This window comes from Podarcis melisellensis (genome assembly GCF_964234715.1).
Source record: "Podarcis melisellensis genome assembly, chromosome: 2".
NCBI lineage: Eukaryota > Metazoa > Chordata > Lepidosauria > Squamata > Lacertidae > Podarcis > Podarcis melisellensis.
Window position 1 is genome coordinate 7,956,264 of NC_138529.1, and position 6,471 is coordinate 7,962,734.

The window sequence follows — 6,471 nt, forward strand, 5'->3', positions numbered from 1 at the left end:
TTTTCAAAGCAGTTATATATCCAGCCAAGAGCTGGATATAAAAAGTCCATTATTAGAGGGAAATGTGCATAAAATTGCAAATATTAGCAAATATAATATATTACAATATAAAAATTACATGCAAAAGAGAACATTTGCAAATAAAAATGCTTATTTTAGAATAAGCATGCACAAAACGCATACATATTTCCATGCAGAATGACAACAGCAAAGGCCAGATTTAGCTAAGTTGTTGCATGCATGGAATGAGGTATTTTCATGCAATGGTACTTTCCCCCTTCCACCCACCCACCCCCCATTTCCCTGTTCCCCCTAAATCCCCAGAACAGTTCTAGGGGGCACATGGGGTACAGAGGGGCAGGAGAGAGGACAGTCCTGCTCTGCAAGTAGACCTCATTCAACACATGCACACACCACTTAACACCATGTTGAATTCCACCCAAACTAATGTGGACTGAACTTAACACTGGAAAATTTAGAAGCTGGGATAAACTGAATATTTCAGATCTCCGGCCCTAGCTGGTGTGCCTTGATGAACTAAGCTGCCATGTTAGACATTTCCACGACTCTTTCCACGCAGCTTTGATCACTGTCTTCCTCTCTCTCCCTCTGCCAATATTTGGACACTGGCATCATTACAAAGGAGTAATGATGCACAGGGAATTCCTGCACTACAGATTATAGGCATAGGTGTGGGGGAGTCCCTATAATTCAGAAAGCAGCATCCCATCCCTGAGGCCCAAATGACTGGGCAAACGGACAGGAGAGAGGGATGCCGGGAGACAAGATTAAACAGGCTGTCCCAGAGTTGCAAGGCGGGAGACGCATCTCTTGGTGTGTGAGAGTGGAAGGAGCTTGCAGTTTTAATCTGGGGAGAGGCTATGCCCCAGCTGCCAAATGTTTTGGAAACCCTGGAGAAGATCTTGAAGGGCTGCCATCCCAGTTAGGCACCTGATCGGATTCCTTCCTTGGTATTGCATTCCAGGCAGCAGCTTCTTCCAGTGCTACCAGCTGGGAACAATAGCACACAGCTGGGGCTGTTCCAAGGAAAAGGCTGGTCCCTTTTTCCCAGGGAGATTCTCACAGTCACCATGGGAAGGGAGCTGCACAGCTTTGTAAGCAAGCCAGGCTCTTAGTGGCAAGTTCCCATAGACTGCCTTGGACCAGGAGGGATGGCATAAAAGCAGCAAGTTGGTTTGTCCAGTAGACATCCACTCTGCTGAGGATCACAGGAGTGCAATGTTTCTCCCCCCCCCCTAAGTCCCATAACACAGGAGGAAAGCCTGCTGCTTCAGCCCAATCTTCCTCCTCCTCCTCCTACCAGTCTCCTCCAAGGGGCTTCTTCCTCAGCAGTGCCCTCTCCTTTTATCACCAGCAAACCAGCTCTTTTCTTGCTTTCAAATAGGATGGAGTATCTTTCCCCTCTTCTGGCCTTCCACCTATGGTGAGATGTCCAGATCAAAATCCCAGTCAGGTAGCTCATGAGAGTGATGAGCACTGTTGCTGTGGGAATCCCCCATTCACTCCTACCCACCATTGGATCATGCGCTCAACTCCTGCTGTCTATCCATACATACTCCATTTCCGTGCGCTCTGGCTTCCATCACGGTGTCCCATTGCACCAGAAGTAGTTTAGTCATGCTGGCCACATGACCAGTCTGTGAACAAATGCCAGCTCCCTCGGCCTGAAAGCGAGATGAGCACCTCAACCCCATAGACACCTTTGAATGGACTTGACCATCCAGGGGTCCTTTACCTTATTTTTTACATGTCCTCCTTCAATGATCCATAGGTGCACCCATCAGTGGTGAAGACCAGTGGGGCTAAAATAGCAAAAGAAAACCAGTAAATTTTGGCAAATCTCTCCCCCCCCCCCCGACTATGAGTTGATGATTATACCTGGTACCTAGGAATGGAGAAGAAAGTTGGTTCTGTTCTCAATTTGATGTAAACCAATATAATTTCCTGAAACAATGTGCAAGCTTGAAACACAGCCATCCTTCAAAATTCACACTGATTTTTGGAACTATGTTCTCCATCCAAAAACAATGTGTGCAAATACGTATGTTAGGGGGAAACTTCCATTTAAATGCAATGAGGGAGAATTATATACCAAAATGCATATGGAAACTGTTTGCAAAAATGTGTATAAAGTGCACTAAAATGTTGGTGAATTTTCAGAACTTTTAAAAATAGTCGTACCTCGGAAGTCGAACGCCTTGCGAGTCGAATGTTTTGGCTCCCGAACGCTGCAAACCTGGAAGTGATTGTTCCGGTTTGCAAACCTTCTTTGGAACCCAAATGTCCGTCGTGGCTTCTGATTGGCTGCAGGAGCTTCCTGCAGCCAATAGGAAGCCGCGCCTTGGTTTCTGAACATTTTGGAAGTCAAACGGGCTTCCAGAATGGATTCTGTTTGACTTCCGAGGTACGACTGTATATGCAAACTGCTGTGGAAATTGAACTTAATATTAGAAACACAAATAACTGGGGCGGGGAGATGAAATTGTCTAGTTTCTCAACCCCATGGGCACCTAATAAACTTTCCCCTTTCCCCCCACAGCTGTTGTGAGCTCCAGTGCAGGCGGCGGTGGAGGAGGTGGCGGCCTAGGAGGAGGATTTGGCGGTCTTGGTCTCGGAGGTGGCGGCGGTGGATTTGGCGGTCTTGGTCTTGGAGGAGGAGGCGGATTTGGTGGTCTTGGTTTTGGAGGAGGAGGCGGTGGCGGATTTGGTGGTCTTGGCCTTGGTCTTGGAGGAGGAGGAGGAGGGGGATTTGGTGGTCTTGGCTTTGGAGGAGGAGGCGGCGGAGGCAGCAGCAGTGTGTTTAGCTCAGGAGGGGGCAATTTCAGCTCTGGGAGTGGAAAAGGCACTGGGGGAGGAAGCAGCTCTGGTGTGAAAATTATATCTAAAACTTCCACCAGTCAAAAGAGCATCAAGAGCTAAAGGATAAAGAATCCCCAACAACCTAAACAAGACAAGAAAATGAACACATACTGTGGTACCTTGGTTTACAACCATAATACGTTCTGGAGGTCCAGTTGTAAACCAAATCAGGTTGTAACCCAAGGCGCGCTTTTGCCAATGGGGTCTCCAAATAAAAATTGAGTTGTAATCTAAAAAAAGGGGGGGGGGTTGACAGGTTTGACATGGTTGTAATCCAAAACGGTTGTAATCCAAAACGGTTGTAATCCAAGACGGTTGCAAACCAAGGTACCACTGTACTCCCCCCCCCTTTATCCTGCCAGCATTGGTGTAAGTCTCACCAATCACCACAGATGAATTGTTCTAAAAGAGCAGCCCTGAATCTGATCCTTCACCACTCCAACTCACACAAACTCGCCCAGAAGTTCCATTTTGAGTTAAATTGTTATATAAGAAGAATAAATATGCAGAACGTTGTTTAAAAGGTCGGATGCGTGTATTTGAAAAACTGTCTAATGTTAGGGAACTTGCACTGTAACAAACACTGTACATGTCTGGGTCCTCGTGAATGCAAATGAATGTATGTGCATGAAGTTTTCAGCTATCAAAATTGCAAAGGGATTCGTCTAAACCTATTCTGATGCCATGAAAATCAGAAACAGGAATAACACTTGGAAACAATAAAACAACTTATCAAATATCAATGTATTCTCTCTCTCTTTCAGGGTAGTGGGGAGAAACAAATAGGACGTGCCAAAATGCAGTGTTTTTTATTTTAAAAAAGCAGATTCAAATGTACAGTGAATGCATGCATGGGTCAAAGATGAATCCAACTTTAAATAATGTTTTCAACTTTTGCGTTGACATCTTCCACAAGGACTAAGGAATGGCTCAGAGGGGTGGGAGTGTGCCAGGATCACCCAAGGAGTAATGCTCTCCCAAACTTGTACACTTCCAGGATTACAGTACAGGCTTGCCCATGCAGCTGAAGCAGATTTATGCTAAATAATACAAACAGCAATCAAACATATCCTCCTTCAATGAGCCTCAGGTGTGAATGACTCACGTTATTGGTGGTGTGCAGGGACAGGAATGCCTGGAAACAGAACGAATTGTGCAAACATCAGATTTTTCTGATTGCTGTGCGAAATGGAATTGGCCCTTGATTCAGGTTCCATCAAGTCTCTTGATAGTCTGGAAAAAAAGAAAAGGAGGCGGGGAGGAACTGAACCGAAAACACCACCCTCGTCTTGGAAAAGTTTCCAGCAATGGGACAATGCTGGTGCCCTTCAGCCATTCAGTCTGGATACGATCTCTGGGCTTGTACCTTACAGGTCTGACTGTGCAAACTCCTACTCTCATGCTGTGACTTTGCCAATCCTAGTCATGCTGTGCAATCGTCAGCTCTGTATGTAGCGACAATGAGAGCAAGGATTGTCTGCTTGAGGGAAACATGCTGATCCTGTGTGTTACAAGCTGCTCTGCCTCTTGGATAAAGCAGAATTGCTTCCATTGGGCTCCATGGTGGTTCCCCATTCAGATGCTGACCAGGTAGAGACTTGCTTAGCATTCTTGTGGCCACATAAACCACAATGAAGCCCAGTTGAACAGAATAAAAAAGGAAGCATTAAGTTCAACTAACACAGGATCAAGCTGTCAGATTGCTCGGTTATTAGTATACATCCATAAGTGGATTTTCCCCAATTTCAAATATTCTACTCTCTTAAAGGATGAGACAGCCAAAGTCAAAATTTCCCCTTGAGCAAGGATGCACATGAAGTGCTTTCTCACAGTTCGTAGCTTGCACTTGGTGACCTCTACACTGCAATTTCCTAACCACTGATTCTGAAACCTTGCCGCTAAGGCGACTTGGGAGTCATTGGTTTAAGAATTACATGTATAGTTATAGATTTAAGAACCCAACCCCACCATTTGCTCTGGTGCTTAATTCTGAAAACATACTTAAAAATAAAATTAAGATTTTCTACTGACCTCAAACCGTTACAAACCATCATTTCTAAAATGCAAGAAAGTGGAATAACAAATACAACTGTATTTAATGCGTAATGTTGACCTGAAATTGGGGGTGGGAGATTTCAAACTGAACATTTTTGGACAGATCGTTTTGTTGTTGTTGTTAATAAGAGCTGCCTTTCTTCTAAAAAATAAGAGACAGTGTTGGATAGTGGCTAGAGTGTTGGATTAGGACCTGGGAAACCAGGTTGCAAATCGCCACACAGCCGCAAAGCTCACTGCATGACTTTGGGAAACTCACTGTTTCTCTGCCTAACCTAGAGAGGAGTGTGGTGGGGATGAAATGGGGAATCTGGGAGGGCCACATATGCCGCCTCGAGCTCCTTGGAGGAAAAATAAGATATTGAAATGTTACAAAATACAAGAAACCATAATGACATAAAGTAAGGCACTTTGGGAAAGAAGATGTTGGTGGTCTCATTTTGCTTTTAATTCCTCCCCTCCCTCTCTGCTTGCTTCCCCACCTAAAGTCAGTGAAGAACTGATGCTTTAACAAGAGGAAAGGCAGAATAGTAGGAGCCATGTGTATCAGCATATCTTGGTTGCTGCCTTCAGTGAGGGGGTTTTGTCTCGGTGGTAGTCTAATGCCAGGGAGGGGAACTCTGTAGACAATCCAGCCTTACACAAACGGTTTCCACTGACTCTGCTCTTAAGTCCCCTTCCTGTCTTAAAATGCTGTATTCCTGAGCAAAAAGCAATGTTAGAATTCACTTGACCCTCTTGGTTTTCCACTCTCCAGCAATCTTCCAGATCAGTGGTACGGAGCTGCTCAGCTTACAAACATTTTTGAATTATAATGCATAGATCTATAGCTGCATGTGAAAGTTCCTCTGCCGTTATAGTCCGACGGTTGAGGCTTTAAGGCTGCAATCCTAAATATACTCCCAAGGGACTTACTTCTATGTGACCATGCATAGAATTGCTCTGTTAAACAAGGGGCAATCAGAGATGGCTTCAGAGAAAGGATAACCTCATTCAAGCATCTGCTTAGCTTTGACGTTTTGGTAGTTTATCTTTGTCTAAGGAGCGAAGCTCACTGGCAGGGCATATGCATTGCCTGGAGGACATCTCCAGTTTAGTCCTTGGATCTCTAGGAAAGGATCTCATTCGGCAGGGTTGGGGAAGACTCCAGAGAGAGGGTGCCAGTCAGAGAAGTCAGGATTGGGCTAAACAAACCACAGCTGTAATTCAATTGTCAGGCAGCTGCAATCTACTTCACAGAGTTCACGGTGCAGAAAACCTACATAGCAACATCAAAGCTCAGTTGTCAGTACAATGTTGTTGCAAATGGCAAATCATTTATGCACATCAACACCTCCACCTCCAAAAAAAAGCCAGAAGAGGGAACAGGAGACCACCTTTGCAGACAGACAGTTGCTTAAAGTTTGCTCCCATCTCACTGGAAACCATAAGACGACTCCTGATGGAGTCGTGAAATTCACATGACCACACTTTGTGGAGATCTGTATCTTACAGCATGGTCTTTATCTACCCTTGTGTAAACAGGCTCTGTTGGAG